This window comes from Carassius gibelio, chromosome B18, assembly GCF_023724105.1.
Source record: "Carassius gibelio isolate Cgi1373 ecotype wild population from Czech Republic chromosome B18, carGib1.2-hapl.c, whole genome shotgun sequence".
In the NCBI taxonomy this organism is placed as follows: domain Eukaryota; kingdom Metazoa; phylum Chordata; class Actinopteri; order Cypriniformes; family Cyprinidae; genus Carassius; species Carassius gibelio.
This window is the reverse complement of record NC_068413.1, coordinates 19111343-19130511: the sequence shown is the minus strand read 5'-3', so window position 1 is coordinate 19130511 and position 19169 is coordinate 19111343. Positions and strand designations below refer to the sequence as shown.

Below are 19169 nucleotides of genomic sequence, written 5' to 3'. Positions count from 1 at the left end.
GAGGTCTTGTTTTTCTGGTCGGCTGGCTGGTGGAGGGCCGAGCACGTGTGTGTGTGTGTGGAGGCTGGCGTGGAGCCGGTCTCTGTGTGCTGGGGTTGGGTTTGAGTTACTGGAAGTCTTGTTTGCAGAGCCATTGCAGCGCTGACGCACCCTCTAGGGAGGCACTGCTGTGTTTTTTCCCTCTCTGGATGTTAGATAGAAGTCTCTTTTCCTACACCTACTCACACAGCTGGTCTGAACATCAACACTGTGCAGCTCGTACCAACCAGCGATGCACATTCCCATGAGATTGCAGCAATGTCACAATGAAGCCGCCGAAGCATAGCACAGAGATACAGACATATACTGATGTACCTAACACTCATGACAAACTAGGTTCAGTGTGTTTATGATAAACAAACAAACAAATAAATATGAGCTAGATAGATAGATAGATAGATAGATAGATAGATAGATAGATAGATAGATAGATAGATAGATAGATGTCTATAATGGAATTAATCTAAATGACCATTTAATTTTAGACATTTTGTGTATATTTGATTCATCATCATAATATTGGCTCATCATTCATTTTGGCTGTGGGAACAGCCCCCTCGCCCCCTTACCCACAAAATAATAATAATAATAAATAAATAAATAAATAAATAAATAAAACTTTTTCCCTATTATTAATATACTATTGTAGTTTTTGTAATGTTTTTTAATTAAATTGTATTTATTTATTCATTTTAATTTGTTTGGTGTTTAATGTTGTGGGTTTTTGTTGTTGTTCATTTTTATCATTTTATTTCTATACAGTTTTAAGTTCTGGTTTATTTAGTTTAGCTTTAGTTTAAGTGTTTTAGTACTTTATCTTAGACTAAACAATAACAAAAAAAAGTAAAAAAAAAAAAAAATTAATAAATAAAGCTCCGGGTAATGTGTCCCTGCAATTGTTCCTGGCTCGCTAGATTTGGCTCCTTTCACACTGCCAGTGATTACCCGGAATATGTGTGTGTGTTCACACACAACCCGTGAAGGTCCCGTAAAGACTCGTGATAGTTTTTACATGTAATGTACGAGTCAAAAACGCTAGGCAGGTTAACTTTCACTGAAGCTGGCGAACAATCTCAGCGTCAGCGCGGAAAGTGAGGGACTAACTGATATCTGCTTCATTGGAGTTTGCAAAAAAAAAAAAATTATGTGTGTGTATCATTACTACGACACACCCTTTACAGCATTAGTTCTGGATTTTGTTCACACTGCGCTCGTTTTGGGACTGAACCCGGCAATGTAACTTGGTCCCCGACCCGGGATCAATCCTGGGCACATTTGCGTTCACACAGAAGGCAACCTGGCAATGTTCCGGCAATTTTCCGGGACCAATGTGGAATGATATTCTGCTGTTCTTTTAATCTAATATTTAACTTTTTTTCTTTATTTTTGATCAAATATATACAGCACTGTTAAGCAGAAGAGACTTCTTTTAAATAATCTTACTGATCAAAAACTTCTGAACAGGCTTGTCTCCAGACCCACGTGCCTTCCTTTGCTCACAACACTTGAGTATTCAGTTTTACTATGTCTATTTATTTAGTTATTATTATGTGTTCAACATTTGCCTCATAAATGGAAGGTTAACCACATTATTTTCTGGAGAAAACCCCAGGCATTGCTGTGTTGTGAGGGACACAAAGTTCCAGACACGCTGTTGTTTCAGAGGAGTGCTACAAGTCACGAGCCCTTAAGTGAGCCAGCACGTCAGATCCATCCACAAGCATTTGACCCAATAAAGATCACAGCCCTCCATGCCACCGAGCCAAAGAGCCATTCACTCATCTAATGACTCATTACAAAAGCCCAGCAGAAAAACAAAGAGTTTTCCTAAAGAAGAAGTGAGTAGATCTGTGCATGTGGTTCCCATCATGCCGAGGGAGAGGAAGCCCAGCTAATATTCTACCTGCTGAGAGAAACTGTTTTATGGGAGCTTTGTTCCCACAATACAAGTGTAAACCAATTAGTCTTCAAATCAACTTAATAGGACTAAGAGCTGCTTCTCATTCACCTCCATCATCCCTCTCTCCTCTGTTTCCTCCTGCTATGAGTCATAGTGAGCTTTAAGAGTTGTGGGTTTTAATTCACGTCTATTAGCTTTGAGGTCATTACATGCGGGTGTACTAAAAATAGTTCAACACATAAACCATTGTTTTGTCTTCCAGGTAAATGAACTAGAATCTAGAAGATGGGGATTTTACAACATTGTGTCTCATTCTACCTAATACAAAGTTACTTATTGTCAACAGAATGCTCAAAAGAGACCATCAAAATAAAGTGTTACCAAAATTGGCATCGTAAAAACCTAAAAAACTGTTGCAAACTCTTCACGAGCAACCATCCGGCAAATGAATACACGGATATTAAAGATTACTTTTTGGTCCATCTGAGATTGATTAACCCAGGATTTTCATACTGTTTGTTCAAAAAGTATCAATTCCAAAGTAGGAAAATATATTATTATTCATTAAACATATTTCGGATTTTAATAAATTGCAAAGGTATGAATTGTGATTGTTCAACCGAAAATGCAAGTTCATGTACTCCAACCTCCAAACCAAGTTGTTCCACACACACACACACACACACACACACACACACATATATATGTATTATCAACACTTGAATGAGGGCAGGTTTTTGAGAAAAACAACATTTTGTCCAAAGGCTGAGAAAACTGCGTTTTGTTAAAGACTGCCTGGATCAGATTAAGAAAGATGTTCAAAACATAGATGGAGTACAGTAGATACCCTCCAGTAAAATGGCCGTGAAACCATAGTCAAGCTGCTTATGCTGACCAGCCAAATCTTGCCCTCAACCAACCAGAAATGGCCAATAATGGTTCATAGCAAGTATAAACAAATAAATAAATAACAATCTAGACACCATTCACCCCAACTTCCGGTTTAAATAGTAATCACACCAACACCAGCTGCTCTTGCCAAGCAATACCATGGGATCTTTATTCAGCTACAGCAGCCTGCTCCCTCGTGGCACCGCCGAGGAAAGATCAGTGAACAAAGCTAACATCTCCCACCAAATGAAGCTCTTGATTATTAATGAATGCAGCTCTGGTTGGGTGAAGGCCGTACACTGCAGGAATGAAAAAGAATACATTTACAGATGATCGCATTTGAGATGCATTTGTAATGTTGGCTTTTGGGAGATAAAAGAAAACATAATTATCGCTTCTCATCATACTCTGTTTTTTTTTTTCTTTCTGGATTTATGTTGTCCCTTCGCTTCTCATTCCTTTCATTCATTTAGTGTGACATAAATCAAACCTTCAGTATGTACATTTCAATATGCCTTCTCAGCCCTAAAAAGCGACAGAAGAGAAAGGAAAGCACAGAAAAGGGAGAAAGCGAGCAAACGCATTACGTTAATCAGAGCAAGCCCCCTCTCAGCCATGAGAAAGCATGCCCTGGAGTCCTACATAAATGAGGGTTATTTTTGGCAACAGAATGAAGAATCTTATTTAAGGCTAGACACGTTAAATGGCTTTTCTTTTATGTATCAGCCCAAGGGTAATACTTTGGGCTGGATTTGAAAGGAAATAAGGTGCAGCAGCTCGCAGCCTAAAGCTGGTATGGCAACTGCTGGCTTTGTGTGTAAAAGAAACTGCAAAAAAATGGCATCTTTGGACACAGTCCTTTCTCCATCCTCGATTCTGCTGATGCGGGAGCTTTGTCTGAAGATTAATGACAGGCATTTGGCTTCAGAATCCAACACAGAGGTTAAAAAACAACCCTCCTCCAGAAGAGCTCCACACCCTGCAGAACAATCCACTGACTTTGTGAAGCAATTTCTCCCTCTCCACCATTTTATAGCAATATCGAATAAACAACTATAGAGCATGCCTGCTTCAGAGGCAGGAAATCGGATTTGGACTGCACTGAAATGGCGATGACAGTCAGATCCAATAATGTTGTGTGCTTGAGACCTCCCTTCAACTCCATAGCCTATACCACATCCACATACACATGTGCTGCTTTCAGAGAGTCTGTCGTCTGAACAAACGATAGCTTGATGATAACTTGTGTTGCAGGCATGGCAAAATTTGCAAGATCACATTATTGTTTTTTTTTTTTTTTTGTGTTTTTTGTTTTTTACTTATATAGTACTACTTTTTAGAATGCGAGAGTAAAGATTTATATGTATGTTTATTTAATTATATTTGTTAGTGATCCACCGATATTTTGCTAAGGACGATATATCGGACAATTTTTTTACATTTTTAATCATCAGCATCATCCAATTTGTTTTTGGTTTGTCCAGTGTGTCTACCATCAGTGTCTATTCAGCAAATGCACATAATTGCAACATGTCTAATAAACCTTTAATTTCACAAATGCATTTTGTGACATTTAACTTGCAGAATATTTTTTGTCAAATCCAGTTGCAAGATCTCCTGGGTCCTTCATTTTTTTTTTTTTTTTTTTCATATTTCTGAATTTCAGTAGTTGTTATGCATGTCATTTTACTATCTATAAAATAAATAGTCTAATTTTGTGTACTTATAAATTATTCTTTGTGATTATTATAAATATTTATATACATTTTTCAGTGCTGCCCACAGCAACATACCAGTGTTGCTTTTGGAAAACAGATACAGTACATGTCCTTTCTGTATCAAGTTTCAAAGCTGGATGTTCAACATCAATTATTTTCAAGTAGTTCTGTTGCACCAAATATAAAGTTTGGATTTCTGACTTTTGGAATTAAATGGCAATCAGCACTAGTAAAGCATTGTGGGTATTGTTGTCTATTTATTTCTTTCCCTGCAGGAGGCAGAATCGTACTGAAGAGTCTCAAAGGATATTTATTAATTCATTGCAAAATAAGTGCTATTCAGAGAGGAGCGAGGAGGAGAACAAGATGCTTGACCCTGACACTATCAAATAACTGGACCCTGGAGACTCTAACTGTGTCCTTCACATGGTATATCAAGTGCATCCTCCATTGTTATTATGATATTATATTAGTGAATTATGATATTATGTATCAGAATACTTCAATGAATATGTTTTACTATGGATGTCTATAGAGTTAAAGACTGATTCTCATAGGGGTCTTCCCACCGTCATCACCACCAAATGCAACATTTCATTAAAACCATTTCTCTCCCTTCCCTCTCTGTTTGCTCAGTCACATGAATCGGTCTTGAAAATCTGCCAAACAGGCCCACAGTCTCACATTCCTCCCTCCTCTGGTCCAGACTGTATTTGTGTCATCGCTGAGTAACATTTGAGTAACATTACTTTTGGCTGAGCATGCATGGCTGGCTCTACTGCATTGACAACACTCTCAGCAGGTGATTAAAGATGGCATGAAAACGCAAATGGAGTTTTGTGGCTTGTAGTCTGTGTCTATAAATGTCAACAATATGTTAGCATGCAGTTAAAAATGGGAAAAAAATATAATTATTTCTTGTCCTGAAAAACAAACCAAAAATACTGATGAATCATCCTGCAACCAAGAGTGTGTCCAAATTTGTATCCAATCAAATGAGAATACCCTTCCCCCAAATATCGACCAAAACCAAAAGTAATTAATACTTTTATTCAGCAAAGATGCATCACATTGATCAAATGTGACAGTAATTATATAAATAAATACAATAAATATATATACTTTGTAAATAAACTAAACTAAATTGTTGTTCTTTCTGGATTTGGATCTGGATTTCCCAGATTTCCTTACAGAGACGATCTGAGCAGAATCAATCAGTTCTCCTAACATCCATCACCCTGCTCATATTAATCACACGGTTTCCAGGGCACGTTTTAGATTACCCATATTCTCTGTGGATTAGTTGGGTCTAATCTGCTCAGCAGCCCAAGCATGGCTCCAGTATTTGTGTTTCCATCGGACAGCCTCCCGTGCAGCACGTCACAAGTCGCCTTGTGCGGAGGAGTCTGCTAATGGGGTCATGAGAGGAGAAGCTATACGTTAAAAGAGACTCAATTTCCTCATACGTCGTTATCTCAGCCCCTTTTTCATTAGCTGTCTCTCCATTCGGCCTGTTTCTGTAGGTCTCGGTTTCTTGCTTACAACCCATCTCATTTGTAAACGCCTGCGCTCCATTCATTCTCTCGCTCTCTGCGGTCCTAATGTTGCTGACTTTGTGAATGTGTCCTGAGAAACATGACTCCTCAATTCATGCTCACAATCACACTGAGATTATCCAGAAACCCTCCGGTGGGGAAGAGGGAGACACAGCAGGCATGATTTGATGAGCGGTGGAGCAAACACACATATACCAGCGTGTTTGCACACGTGAACACAGCGTCGGCCGAAGTCTCCAGGGAAAGAGCAACAGAATCTATCATAAGACCTACAAGGCCAAGTGTCTCTCCTAGTCCAGATAATGGTGGGATACTTGTAACCTGCCAGTCAAACACAAAGGACATTTGCATAAGTGTGAAGGGCAAGGTGATCTTGACTTTCTGTCATACTGTGTGTATCAAACTAGCCACCGCTGATGCATACGGCCAGCGAGCGTCAGGGAACGCTGCCAAACAAAAATGTGCAATTGTTCAGAGCTCAGCTCAAGAGATTTATTGTCTTCTTCTTCCAAACAGTTTCACTGCTGTCCTGGTAATACGCAACTTTGATAGCCTCTAAATGATCAAAACTTTGCTGTAAAACCTACATACTCTACTAGATGCACTTTTTTTTTTTTTTTTTTTTTTAAGTAAAATGACTTTTTATAATTTTAAAAATGCCCTTCAGATCAGAATACAGGTCTTTCTGGGTGAACTCTTTACTGATTTTTATAAAGTAAGCATATAATGTTTTTTTTTTTTGTTGTTTTTGTTTTTATTTTTTATATTGTCATTAATATTTTAATATGAACACTTACTGGACTAATTCAATTTAGGCTTACTTGATTATCCATACATCTTTTTTTAATAGAAAAACAAATATGATTATCAGGCATTTGAGGAACATGAATATTTTTCTCTCTATCATCATTGTATTGGACAGTATTATATGTTTTACCCCCACATTAAAAATGACAGCGCTCTGACCATAACGTATTTATTAAATATTTTCTATAGATATCATCTTACTAACACCAAACAGTGTATTTTTTTCTCGTTTTGGTCCTAAAATGACATGTTTTTTTGTATTATTAAACCCTACTACATGAAAAAGAAAAGAAAAGATGCTTAGATGCTTGATCATTTAATTTTGTTACACATGCACATTTGTATTAAACAGATTTGAATGATATTTACAAGAGCGTTAGGCTCCAGATAAACTCCAGAGCAGGCATGTGCTGTAGTTGCCCGGAGAGGGACAGCGGTGAAGGAGTGTGCGTACGCTATCACGTCATGTCACTGGCTTTTATAAGAAATTAATCTTAATGTCACTCTTCCTTCATACTCTGAATGTCAGAGCTGTTTAATTGGCTGCTTAAATGGCACTGTTGTTTGTGTCCAAAGGCAACAGATAAGATGCGGGAAAATAAGGGAACAACAACGAAAAATAAACCTCTATATTGGTCTTTCTGGTGTAGCGTCACACTCTGTTGGCTCGCTGCTTCTGAGATGAATGTTTCAACAACAAAAAAGGAAAATGTCATCTCTGTTATGATTAAAACACAGGTCACATGCCATTTATAAGAGTCTGCCTTACAAGCCCTGACAACTAGCAAGCGGTTTGAGATACAAGAGTCTATTTTAATACTTAATAATAATTAAAACAATTCCAATAAAAACTAAAGAAAATATATTCATATTATTATTATTATTAGCACTTTGCAAATGTCAAGCAATGCAGAATATTTAAATTAGAATTGACATTAACTGAAATTTGATTTGCGCTGTTTGAGTATGGTTAATCAATCAAAGGAGCAAGTAAAATATGTAATTATATGCATACAATTCTAGTATTAAAAGCCAGAAACACATAGCAGTTGCATTCTTTCCTAAACCAGATGTTAGTAGTCAGGTTAAACAAATATTGTAGCTTTGTCTGTAAGGTATATAAAAAAAATTATAATAATAAAATCACAATATATTAGAAACACATGCCTTCTTTACATGAGGTCATTTTTTTGGATAAATCTATTAATCAACCTCAGTCCTAATCAAAACCAAGATTTTAACTCTTTAATTACCAAGTTCATAAATGAGGTCACTGATTTGGGGAAAATAAAACACCTTTTATCACAGTCTTGGGCATGTCAAAGATTAGTAACAAGATTTGGCTTTGATGCATTGTTAGTTTTTGTTCAGCATTAGATTTTAATTTTTCTCCCTAATTTGTTTCTTCCCCTCTCTCTCTCTCTCTCTCTCTCTCTCTCTCTCTCTCTCTCTCTCTCACACACACACACACACACACACACACACACATGAACAGTATTATTTGCTGTTAGACTCCATATAGATTCATATACAAGTCAGAAACAAAGCTTTTTTTGCACAGGCCTATCTAAAGGGTTAATGGTCCCACCTAGTGAGCAACTGTAAAAATAACTAATTTTACCTTTACCCAAAAGGGAAAACCACAAACAATCAAGAATGCATGATTATATGGTGTCATGGCTTTGCAATCAAGAAATGGCGTTATAATGGAATTCAATGGGGCAAAAACAGCCACCAACAACAAATTAGGGAGAAAAAATTTAAATCTAATGTTGCACAAAAACTAACAATGCATCAAAGCCAATGTTTGTACTAATCTTTGACATGCCCAAGATTGTTATAAAAAGTAAAAAAAAAAAAAAAAATCCAGCCAAAATTACTTTTATATTGAAAATAAGTTGATTAACAGATTTATGCAAAACAAATTGAGAGAAAAATATGATTCTGACACATTTTTACAGCAGTTTAATTGAGTGGATGTTTTCATCCCGAACATACCGAAAGGGTAGTGAATTTGAACAGTGCACAAGGGTTAAATTATTAAGAGCATCAGACCTGAAGACTGCATGATCAATTTGCAGTGTCTCCATGGGACAATCTGAAGTTGCCACAACTGAAGGTGTACTAAACACAGCAGGCCTTTAATCATATAAGGAAACCAGGAACAAACACCGTTCATAAAATAAAGTAAGAGTGTAAAATGGTACACATCTCTATTAACAGACTATTTACAAACCAATACTCCCAATATTGAAGCCAAACACACAATGACTAAACAGTGACCTGAACACAACACATTCAACATCTACATATGAAAAAAAAACAAAAAAAAAACAGTCTCTACGTCCTTAAACAGCAGACCAGTTTAAAAGACTCACAGAGCATGACACAAATAGACTGAAAACACGCTCATGTGCACTAACAACAACATTCCCGTTGCTAGTAAGAGCTGCTGGATTAAACAAAGCAGACCTGAACCTGTCAAGAGGAACGGTGTGGTGGCTATGAGAGCCGCACATTTCCTGTTAAGTCTCACAGACACACACACTCCTGTCACAAAGCCAAACAGCTCCTCTCGACTCCAACCATATACAGGCATGATGGGAAGCCCTTGCCTTTCATGGGAGAGAAAAGGCTGGAGGCAAGAGAGAGAACTAAAGAGAGAGACAGACAGGGAGAGATAGGCCTAATCGACTAGGACTTTTGTCATGTGTTATTTTCCATGCTCATATCAATCACGTCATACAGAAAGAAACTGACCCGAGGTAAGAGGTAGGTGAGGGGAGAGAGACAGAAAGAGGGACTGCGAGAGCAACACAGGAGAAAAGAAAAGGCCTTTTTTCCGTAATTTCTTCTGACTTACACACTACTAAACAGCCCTGCAAAAAGTCTCCAAAACTGATCTCCCCTCTCTGCAAGACATGCACACCAGGAGATGTAAATCTAGGGCTGTTAAGATTCTCCACCCACCCGGAAACCCACTGTTTAATCTGTTACAGTCAGGCAGACGCTTCCACAGTCTGATGGCAAAAATGGAGAGGCTCAGGAGAAGTTTCTTCCCTCATGCTATCAGACAACTAAACATGGACATTAAACACACTGCACTTTAAGCAACTCATCCTCGCTGCACATTGTTTACATCTCTGCACATCATCTGTGAAGCAGTTTCTGTGTAGCATCTCTACACATCATCTGTGTAGTAGTTTGATATATTGTGTATATTTCATTATTTGTATAGAATTTTCTTCTTATTTTTTGCACAGTCTAAAAATAGTATGCCAGACCTACATTTCACTGCGTGTTGTTTGTCATATAACTTGTACGTGACAAATACAATCTTGAATCTTGAATTGAAATCAGAAGGCAGACCAGCAGTAAAATCAGCCTGAATTCCTTATTGAAGTTCAGCAGCTGCTCCATCTCAGCAGGAAATGTGACTTAACAGTGACACGGAGCAGATTCCTCTGTCCTTTAGGACGATTTGCCTGACTGCACTTTAGGAGTTCGCTCTCCTCGCTGCAACTCTGGGGAAAAGCGGGAGGCTTGTTATAAATGGATGACAATAACTGCTGCCACGCATGCACATTAGAACTGACATACCTTAATGGAGGCAGTTAAAAAGCCACAACATTTTAAACAAGTTATGGGAATTACAACTGGCTTATTGATTTGCGCTCACAGTAAAACAAGTGGCTTCACGTAGAAAAGGGATGAGCGGTGCCGCTGCGAATATCAGCACAACAACAATAGCCAAACAAAATCTGATTATTTATTTAATAAATAATACACAGCATGTGCATGTCAGTGATGCAAGAGTGGAGGAAACTAATTTATTGGTGTCCTGCGACGGATGACTTACTCTCTGCCATGGTCTGCTGCATACGTGTAAAGTTGTGTAAGTCAAGAGGGCCCAGATATGTGACAGAAACGTATGTCTTCTCAGCCAACAAAATATGGCCTGACAGTCCAAGTAATACAATGTGAGAAATTCTACCCATCCACTACCCATCATCCACCCACTCATAAATATATCTGATTAGTTCACAGTGTCCAACAGCTACTGAACTTTGTTGGATCAGTGTGTTGAATCCTTTGGTGTTTCTTGAGCAGGTACCTTACAGAAGATCTAGGTGTTCCTTTAATGGTACTGCCCCAGTACCGTGGTATTGCACCACCAATGTAAAACGTATAAGGTACTAGAATACATCAAAGTGCCATGGATGTAGTATGCTGTTTTGTAAGCTGCATGGGTTGTTTCACCTACCATATTCTACAATTCCCCCTACAGTCCTGTTGAGAAAATAATGTACCACCCCATCAGTCATCTGAGGCTGAGTTTCCCAGATGCCCTTCCTTGGATTCACAACCATCCATCTCTTTAGCTGCTGCCTGGTGAGCCACAGCAAGAGGCAAGTTTCTATCTTCCTCTCTCTCTCTCTTCAATCTCTCTCCGCTCTCTTTCTCTCAGTGTAGAGTGAACAGATGGAGAACTGGCATCAGTAGTAAGTCAAGAGCCCACAAACATGTAAATGGCACAAGCCTGACTTTACATAGCAAAACCCATCTAGCTCTAATGTAAGGGTTATTTGTGCTGAGGCACATATGGTTTTGATATGTCTGGCTGTGATATTGTTTGAAGTATTAAATTAGCCATTAGATGAATCTATAGTTTTCCTCTTCACCAGGCTTTGGTCTTGTGGAGATAATGGTCAATCCAATTACAAAAAGTAATAAAATTACAATTTACATACATTTACAAGCAGAGAGAGAGAGAGAGAGAGAGAGAGAGAAGCATGAATTATTTGATCTCCTCTAGAAAAGCCAGCTTAAGCTTCTAGTTGTGTTTTATGAAATACGAAAGCTGGTTTCTAAATGGTCCAAGCTGTCCATCTTGGAGCAATAATAAAACAGCTGGATGGTCATATTGTCCAATTACATTAAAGTCAAACTACAAGTGTTCCTGTGGCTCAGTGGTAGAGCATTGCATTAGTAGCACAAAAGGTTGTGGGTTCAATTCCCAGGAACCATACTAGGGCCTTTCGCACCGCTTTAGTTCCAGAACTAAATGTAGATTACTAAAGTACTAGCCTGTGTACTAGGATGTGGCGTAAGCCAGTCGACAGTGATGTCATTTGTGCGTTAAGAAAGAAGAACAACAACAGGAGGATGGAGAACACTGTGATCGGAGCAGTGTTGTTTTTTCTTTTTTTTTTTGTGTCTCACTGGTTTCACAATAATGGACATGGTATGTCGACGTATACGTAAAGCGATTGAAAGAATGGAAAGGAGGATTAAGAATCTCCAATGACAACTGACAGTGCAATATTGCCACAGGTGCCTGCACTTCAGCATCCATATATTTATCTCAGCTAATTATTTTGGATAGACATTGGATAGTTAGGTTCGGATAGATTAATGGCTAGCTTGAAACAGATAATGACCAGTTGGACAAGCTAGAATAGAGTAACCATGACGCAAAACATAACTACCATCTTAAGTTGCATGTTCAATTAGTCAGAGAGATATAAAACTAGATGCACCCTTAATAATGTTCTCTTTGATTAATGGCATAGGGCTTTGCTCTCCATTTGTTTTTGTTTTTTTTGTTATCTGTCTCTCCCTAACATCCCTCTTCCCTCGTTCTCTCACTCTTTCATTAAGTGTCACACAGAGATGTTCCCGTGAGAGATAAAAGCTAGTGAGCGTAGCATGTCGCGGTGACCCTCCCTTAACCGTGTGGACCATTATCAGTGACAAGCTTTCATCCTTAGACCTGTTCTCACCTCGCCCGAGACCCAAGGGTCTTATTCTCATCGTAAATACTGCACTGCTTAACCCTGCCAAAATCAGTGAGGCCACAAGGTTAACAGAGCAATGGGTGGCCAACTTTTTTCCACTCTGCTCACACCACTTTGAGTCAGTGCTGTGACGTAAACAGCTTCCGTTTATCACCGGTGAAAGGGGCTTTCACATTTATCAGGATCTCCTATGAACTTTGACTCTCTGTAGGAGTTCAATAACCAGTTGACAAAGATCAGATTTTAGGTTATATAAGGTGTCTCCTGTTAACAATCATTTCTTCAGTTCCTTCATCACATCAAGGCAGTCTGGGGTGCTTTATTAGAGCCAAAGGGGTCTGTGACGGTGAATCTTCATTTCTGATTAATTCAGCTGCCGCACCGGGACTTGATGGGACTTGAACCAATTTAATCACACAGATGAGAAAGCCAGACATGCCATTACTGCATTTAAAGTAAAAAGACACTACTGAACAGGGGTCCTGAATCAGCAGTCATTCAGAGCAGCAGATTTACAATTTGGCAATTAAGAGTTGTCTTTCAGTGCGCCTGTCCTAAAAGGGGAAGGTAATGCACATCTAAATAGAAAGGGGGTTTCATTGCTTTTGCTTTTAAGTCCTGATCTGTTGAAGGAGAAACCCTGATTTGGAAAATGAAATGAGGATGAAAACAGAGGGACTAAGAGAGAGAGATGGCATCTCCTAGATTGCACTGCTCAGGCAGAGAGAAGGCCTTGCTGTGCCAAGGAGAAAACAGAGTGAGTCGTGCCAAAATTTCTCGCATCTGGGACTGAGAGCGAGTGGCCTGGACACACTCATCCCCTCCCATTCCTCCTCACAATATAAACATCTGGTGTCCAAACCACACATTGAAACCTGATCTCAAGACTAGGACTCCAAGCCAACATGGGGTTGGCTGAGAGTGGGCCAGGGTATTCCAATGATCACTCCCACCAATAAGACATGATGATTCTGAAGGGCCTCATTGGAAGGCTTGTTGTTATTCTAAATGGTCCAGACATTCAAAAAATCATATTCAGAAAAGCAATGAACCAAGAAAACATGCTCTCTCTGAGGACAAATGCCATAAAAAAATAACAGAGTAAGCCAAGCATACCTCATTTTACTCAGACATTCTCGAACACAAATGACTGTCAATTTACACATTTAGCAATTTTGTGGACTCCACTGACACTGACTTTGATGAGCTTCAGAAAATCCTTGCGGGGTGAATAGCTTCAGCAGATATTACCATGCAATTTCTGTTCATTACTCTTTCCTTCTACATATAGACGGAAATCATTCAAACAGTAGATTTACTGGAAGTGGAATTCCTAGTGAAAGCATCCAGAGAGAGATGTTTACATCATTCCATGACAAAATCCATCCCAATTTTTCCATGATTATCACATTAGTCGTGATGATGATGAGGAATGGCATCTGAGTCCTGATTATTTGCCTGAAATCTGTTAACGAATTGACTTTGCAAGAGAGCAGATCAGTCTTCGAGTCCTTAATATATCAGATTAATTCATTGCTAAACTAAAAAAGAAGGAAAATAATTCTGGTCTCATGACAAAAATGTACCTCTAGTGACATTTTCGCAAGAAGCAAAATACATTCCAATAAGCACAACTTAGGAAGTGGAATCCTTGGGTGCGAATCCCATCAAAAACATGACTCATGATGAGAGACCTAGAAGATGGGAGCTCGAAAAACAAGCTAAAACAGCATTCTTTTTCGTCACATTCACCTTTGTTCATACTATTGGGTAAGTTTAGGTGTAGTGCAGATGGTACGTTATTTTAAAATGTCACGGAACAGTGTGACTCTACAATTTTCATAGTCATGAAAATAAAGAAAACTCTTTGAATGAGAAGGTGTGTCCAAACTTTTGGTCTGTACTGCATATTATACTATATATATATATATATATATATATATATATCAATGCAATTTTCCCCACCTGCCTACAAATATACCTGTCCATGGCATAAACGGTACAGCATGATCGCTAGACATTACATCTTATATACCACCAATCATATGCGGATTCGCCAACCTGAAAACTTATCCTGCACACTTGTGAACAAAACTTCTCTCACCATGCTCTTCCTGTCTGAACGAAGAGAGACAGAATTAATTTGTTCTTTGGTGTCTCTATTTGTTGTCTTGTGCTAATCTTTTCATCACAGTTCACTGTATCATTCCGTTATCATTCATTTCAGTAATAATCCTCTAGTGTGTGCTCTGGTGAACCAGAGGTGTAATTCAGTCTACTTGCTGATGGAGAGGTGGACAGATGTACTTGTTTAGGCTGGATTACACTCCATTAAGTGAGTGTAAGGAGAGAGGTGACCTACTGTACCCCACTTCTCACAGAAGTAAAGGACAGTATATATGATGGAACATAATGGGTTTTTAAGTTTGTGTTGAACAGGGTTCTGTTGCACAAACATGACATGATTTGGAATACTTTAAAGAAAATCAGCTAAAAACTCTTTCTTTAAAGAAATATTAGTGCCAAAAGTTGCCAAAGTCTGTAGATAAATGCATATAAACACAGTTTCCTCTCACATACAGTGAAACTTGTTTTTTTTTAAGTATACGTATATTTTAATATATATATATATATATATATATATATATATATATATATATATATATATATATATATATATATATATATATATATATATACATACACGTATATGTTAATATATATATATATATATATATATATATATATATATATATATATATATATCTCACCTAAACATCCTTAAAACAAGATAAAAATATACTTACTAATTACTAATGAGATAACATATTCTTTGTTTTCTGAGATTTTTTATTAGCTATTTGCTAGCAAAATGGGCAAATAGTCTCTTGTTTATGCATAAATATAACCACAATTTATAGACGTCTATGCTTACAATAAGATTTAACAAAGGGATGTAAACAAATAATAATAAAAATAAATAAACAAAATAACAGTACTGAATATTTTTTACACTTTGCACCAACATTTCTACACATTCTGATATTTTTGGGCCAAAAACTGATTCATGAAATCATATCATGTTATTTAAGAGAGTGGGAAAAGTATATTCTACAATGAAACTTGACATTTGACATTTCAATAAGAAGCCAATATAATTTTCCATTTAAGTCTGCCCAATTTTGGAGGTCCATCCAAATGGCAATTCTAGCCTACTCTCTTGATATGCATGTTTGGAAACACAAAAAAAGAGATTGTTTTCAAAAGTAGTGAATTTTGGTTCTCCTGGTCCAATAAACAGAAATATCAAAGCTGTTAAAATAACAACAGGGATTTCTCCTGCAAACTGAAAACCTTGCTGTTTTAACTCGTGTGCGGTGGTTTTTAAGAATTATGAAATGAGTGAACAAACAACGCTAAACAAAATGTTCCAGCGTTCTGCACTAATTCATTTAGAGCTAAATTGCACCATTGTGATTAAATCCCCGGGGCGTCTTCCAGGAAGCTAATTGAGCACTTGAGGAGCTCAAACTTGCAGCTACTTCTGATTAATGTACCTGTGACCATTTGTAAGATGGAGAGATCTGAGAGAATATGAATGAGTCTGAGTGCGCTAGGAAAAGGGGTCATTCAGACTGTTAAGAGACGAATTAGCATTCCTGCTAATCGCACAAAGAGGCAGACAGGGAGACGGAGAGCTCTCTGAGGCGCTATCATTAAGAACTGCTAAATAGCTTTTCATTAGCGCGTGACGCGCCGAGGTCTATGTATCTGCATGGGCAGCCAACTGAAAAGACTGAACTCTGTGACCAAAGAAACGTTCTGGACTGGCAACTGCACTGAGAAATGAGTGATACGATCGCTTTCCCACCGAGGGACATTTCGTTATCACACCATCATTACAAACGGCTCGCTGCAACACAAAAAGCCGGGAAACAGAGCGCAATCAAGTCTTTACTCACGTCTCCCCCGGCCTCTGTAATTTATTTAACTATTTGCTCTGGTTAATGATGTTACTTTTAAAGATATAATTAAACACTACTCTCGCACACAGTATATTTTCCTGCAAACAAGGAAGTTGTTTAATCTGAGAGTCAAATTAGGTGCTTGATGCATTTTATTGCTCAGACGTTGTTTTTCTTATAGCTAAGGATAATTAATACAAGATCTCTGTCATGTTTCAGAACCTTCATGCGCAGAGTTTCCTAGAAGTCATACAAATAGACAGTATTAGTATTTAAGTTTCAGCCTCACATGTTATTTTACAGGAGATTTAGATTTGTTTCAGTGCATTTAACAATAAATGTTACATTTATTAAATGTTAACATTTAATAAAATTAAACCACATTTTGTCTCACAACTCAATAGAAGATATATAGAGGAGGGAAAAATACTTTTTTAATTTGTAGATTGTTTTGTAATATTTGTAGAAACAATTTGATGAGAAGTGTTTTAGAGTAGTTTGTATTAAGAAGAGGTAAAAACAAAAGTCTACAAAAGCTCTCCATTTAATAACAATATCATGTAAGATATCCTACAGCTTAAGATACTTTACAACAAAATTACTTTAGCATGATTGACGTCTAGAAGAAACATATGAGATTTTTTTTTTTTTTTTCTTATTGGGCCGCAGAGTAAATATAGCAACATTCTGATTTGTTTAGTCTTTCATTTTAATGTCTTCTTTGCATTTCATTCTGACTGTAGCTAAATGTCAGCCAGAGTTCAGCATCTTAAGTTTGTTTTGTTAGTACCGCAGCTGAGATGGAGAGAAAAAAGGAAGAGAACAACACAGAGGAACATCAAAGGTCTGCTCCAACCCCCATAAAAAAACATGTTCTTCGAAGAACCCCCAGGGACTGACAAGAACAGATCGCTGTAACTATAATATGTGATATTTAGGTGAATGGAAGGGAAATAAGGCACATACACACGCAGACAGGAAGGAAGAAATGGCTTAGCTCTTTTTTTAAAGCGCTCAGTTTTTTTTCCTGTAATGAAATACTTCCAGAACACCAACCACAGCCGGCCACAGAGATGATCTGCGTTTATGAGAGAAGGCGGTGTAATTCCTTTACTGTGTATTTGTTGTGTGTTGTGAATAGCTCAGCATGAGGCAGCAGGTGCACCAGCACCGTTCATTATGACTGACTGACTGAACTGACATCTCCCACTTAACTGATCACACACACACACACACACTAGTACATATCTTTGTTCTCACTGTTTCTGTGATTTAAACTGTACACAGCAAGAAACCCCCACTCAAAGAAACACACACATAATAAGTCTTTCAACTGGACTCCACATTATTTAGGTGGGCAGCTTTCCCATGCAACACAACTGTAGTATGCAAATCCCAGTCCAGACTCACAACATCACCTTATTAAACCTCATAACACTGCAGAGATGATAACAATGTATCAAAGATACGTTTCAAATTCAAACCCGATTCCAAAAAATTTGGGACACTGTACAAATTGTGAATAAAAACAGAATGCAATGATGTGGAAGTTGATGTCAAATTTCAATATTTTATTCAGAATACAACATAGATGACATATCAAATGTTTAAACTGAGAAAATGTATAATTTTTTTTAGGGGAAAATAAGTTGATTTTAAATTCCATGGCATCAATACATCTCAATAAAGTTGGGACAAGGCCATGTTTACCACTGTGTGGCGTTCCCTCTTCTTTTTATAACAGTCTGCAAACGTCTGGGGACTGAGGAGACAAGTGTCTCAAGTTTAGGAATAGGATTGTTGTCCCATTCTTGTCTAATACCGGCTTCTAGTTACTCAACTGTCTTTGGTCTTCTTTGTCCCATCTTCCTCTCTATGGTGCTCCAAATGTTTTCTATGGGTGAAAGATCTGGACTGCAGGCTGAGATTTGTTTATGAGATTTGTAAATTATTCCATTCTTTTTTTACTCATAATTTGTCCAGTGTCCCAACTTTTTTGGAATTAGGTTTGTATTAGTGTACTAAAATTAGTCCAGTATATATATATATATATATATATATATATATATATATATATTGTGTAACAGATGAGTCAATATCAGCCACAGTTTAAAACATCTTTGTCTTGACACATTTCATTGGACTTCCAAAAATTAACACATTTAACACAAAAATGCCATTAAATGCCAAATAACCATATTTCTTGTCTCCAGCATGTAAACTAGAGGCCATCTGAATAAATAAATATGCATTGTGATGAGGTCATATGACAATTTTGCATACAGTTTAAAAGGCATTTTGTATGCATAATGCATGTTGCTTCACATGGTAATCAGCAGGCTTCCCAGGCTTACAGTAGTAATTAAACAGAGCCATTATGTCAGTGCACATAGAGCATGTACTAAACATTGATATGAAACATATCCTATGATGGCCATTTTTGTTCTTACATTTTTAAATCAGTTCAATTTTTTGGGGGGTAGAAAGATGAGAGA

General features: G+C 37.6%; 1 protein-coding gene across 2 annotated transcripts in view; it reads right to left on the bottom strand.

The window, feature by feature from the left end:
• LOC127977762 (CXADR-like membrane protein) overlaps positions 1 to 19169 on the bottom strand; it is an 82734-nt gene that overhangs the window by 42356 nt on the left and 21209 nt on the right. The window lies entirely within an intron of this gene.